The 3,107-nt window shown below is 35.0% G+C and overlaps 1 non-coding gene across 1 annotated transcript; it reads left to right on the top strand.

The window, feature by feature from the left end:
- The first annotated feature begins 2,769 nt into the window (after nt 1-2,769).
- On the top strand, nt 2,770-2,874 carry LOC125121680 (U6 spliceosomal RNA). The gene has a single exon (XR_007133559.1). It is a non-coding gene; the product is annotated as a U6 spliceosomal RNA (small nuclear RNA).
- The last annotated feature ends 233 nt before the right edge of the window (nt 2,875-3,107 follow it).

The raw sequence follows: 3,107 nt of genomic DNA, 5'->3' as shown, positions 1-3,107 counted from the left end.
ACATTTCAAAACAGAAAACAAAACCTTTTAATTACCTTCCTAGAAAAGAGGATATTATACTCAATAAATCTCTTCCACCGTAAATTTTACTCAAAGACAGACTTCAATTTTGTCTCAGAAAAAAATAACTGTTGTGGGAATTTATTTCCCACTCTGAACAACTAGATATCCTTACAAAATACATTTAAACACTGTTTTAGGCAGAGGAAGGTTGTGGTCCTTGAGCAACAAAAACTAATGAGAGACAACCTATGATTACCCCAGCTTACTGCCTAGAGGTAGTTTCTAGGCTACAACACAAGGAGAGAGAAACTAAACAAAGTCCAGAAGGGCCCCTGGGTGAAGGTGACAGAAACTGGAGTTGAAGGAAGATATCTAGGTTATTTTAGGTATTAGATTACTGGAGATCTTCAGCTGAATGGAGTTCTATCCATAAGATCAGGAGAAGAACTATTGGGAAGCAGTAATTAGAACAATTAATGGGGGCTCACCCAAAGCTGGGAGTCATTTCCTTTTCCACTCAATACAGTGGAGGGACCTTGGAATACATAAAGCATCAGGCAGAGTTCTTTGAAATGTCACACCTTAGTAGTGAGGCTAAAATAGCCCTAGAGTAAAGGCTACTTTGAACCAGTCAGAATAAAAACTCAAATCAAGACTCAGAAGGATCAAACAGATTCAAGCAACTTCATTCTGTCCAATACTCTTTCAAATGTCTTTCTGCACTCAACAACTTAAAATTTGTAATGAATGGCATCCAATCAAACATTACCTAGCATGCAAAAACAAACAAACAAACAAACACAACAAAACAAAAAACAACCCATAATCAGGAGAAGAATCCTTCAATAAAAACAGATCTAGGAAGGACAGAGATAACTAATTACAAGGGGAAAAAAAAACCCACAGGAAAAAAAAGAAAGAAAAAAGAAAAAGAAAAGAAACTTCTAATCATGAAAAACATAACATCAGAAATGAAAAGGTGCTGAATACAATTAATAGTAGACTAGACACTGTAGAATAAATAATCAGGAACTGAAGACATTTACCCAAAATGAGGCAAAGGGGAAAAAATGATTCAAGTCAGCGATGTGTGAAACAATATCAAGCAATCTAACAAATACAAAATTAGAGTTCCAGGGAGTTCCCATTGTGGCGCAGTGGTTAATGAGTCTGACTAGGAACCATGAGGTTGCAGGTTTGATACCTGGCCCTGCTCAGTGGGTTAAGGATCCGGTGTTGCCATGAGCTGTGGTGTAGGTCGCAGACACAGCTCGGATCCTGCATTGCTGTGGCTCTGGCATAGACTGGCAGCTACAGCTCTGATTAGACCCCTACCCTGGGAATCTCAGTATGCCATGGGTTTGGCCCTAGAAAAGACAAAAAGACCAAAAAAAAAAAAATTAGAGTTCCAGAAGGAAGGGAGAGCAGAATAATCATGAAAATTTTTCCAAATGTGATGAAAATATAGATTCAAAGAGCTCAGTGAAGTCTAACTAGAATAAACATACAAACTAAAGCATAATGCAGCATATGAGAATCAAATTACTGAAACCAGTGGTAAAATCTTAAAAACAACCAGCAAGAAAATAATGCAATCCATACAGAAGAACAAAAATGAGAATTATCAGACTTTTAATAAGAAACAGGGCAAATCAGAAGACAACAGAGCAAAAAATTTAAAACGCCAAAAGAAAAAAAAAAACTTGATAATTTAAAATTCTACACCCCCTGAAAATATCATTCAAAATTTAAGTTAGACAGACAAAAATTTCAGAGAATTGATCACTAGCAGAACTGCACTATAAGAAATATTAAAGGAAGTTCTTCAAGAAGAAGGAAAATCATTTCAGACATATATTTGGATTTCCACAAAAGAATGAGGAGTAACAAAGTACATTTTTAGGTAAATTTAGGATATTTGTTCTGATTTTTAAATTTCCTTAAAGATAATTGACTGTTTTAAGCAAAAATAATAACAATACATTACTAGGATTCAGAACATATGTAGAGGTAAAATGTATTATAACATTAATACAAAAGACAAAAGAAAGAAAAATGGAAGTAAAATGTTCATTTTACACATGAAGCAGAATAATGTTTATCAAAGACTTTGATAAATTAAAATCATATGCTTCAAACCCCAGAGCAAGCACAAAAATTTTAAAAAAAGGAAATAAAGAAACAGTATATACAGGAAGCTAAGAGTAGAGATAAAATAGAATCATAAAAACACTCAAAAAGAAGAAAATAAAAAGGAGAAAGAGAGTAACAAAACATGGAACAAAGAAAAACAAAATGAAAATAAAAAACAAACAGCAAGGAAGTTCCCATCATGGCTCAATGGAAACGAATCTGACTGGCAACTATGAGGTAACGGGTTCAATCCCTGGCCTCGCTCAGTAGGTTAAGGATCCAGCGTTGCCATGAGCTGTGGTGCAGGTCACAGACGTGGCTCAGATCCTGCATTGCTGTGGCTGTGATGTAGGCTGGTAGCTGTAGCTCCAATTAGACCCCTAGCCTGGGAACCTCCATATGCTGCACATGTGGCCCTAAAAAGCAAAAACAAACAAACAAACAAACAAACAAAAAACAGCAAGAAAGTAACTTTGTGCCCAACCATGTAAATATAAATGTAAATGGTTAAAATGTTGCAGTTAAAAGGCAGTGATTGTGAAATTAGATAAAAATGCATGACCCAATTATATACTGTCTATAGAAACCCACTTTAAATATAGAAAGACAAATAGCCTAAAAACTGAAAAGACTGGACTCAGTTCAGCAGCATATATACTAAAACTGGAATGACACATAAAATCAGCATGGCCCCTGAATAAGGATGATACCCAAATTTGTGAAACATTCCATATTTTTGTGATAGAACATGATAGAAGATAATATGAGAAAAAGAATGTGTGTGTATGTGTGTGTGTGTGTGTGTATGACAGGGTCAGTTTGCTGTACAACAGAAATTGACACAACAAAAAAATTTTTAAAAAGCGAAAAAGATGGAAAAAGATACCACATAAACCCTAATCAGAACAATGCTAAAGTGGCTATATTAACATCAGATAACATAAACTTCAAACAAGGCATAAAAATGGGAT

This window comes from Phacochoerus africanus, chromosome 2 (assembly GCF_016906955.1).
Source record: "Phacochoerus africanus isolate WHEZ1 chromosome 2, ROS_Pafr_v1, whole genome shotgun sequence".
Classification (NCBI taxonomy): domain Eukaryota; kingdom Metazoa; phylum Chordata; class Mammalia; order Artiodactyla; family Suidae; genus Phacochoerus; species Phacochoerus africanus.
This window is presented reverse-complemented; position numbering and strand designations above follow the sequence as displayed.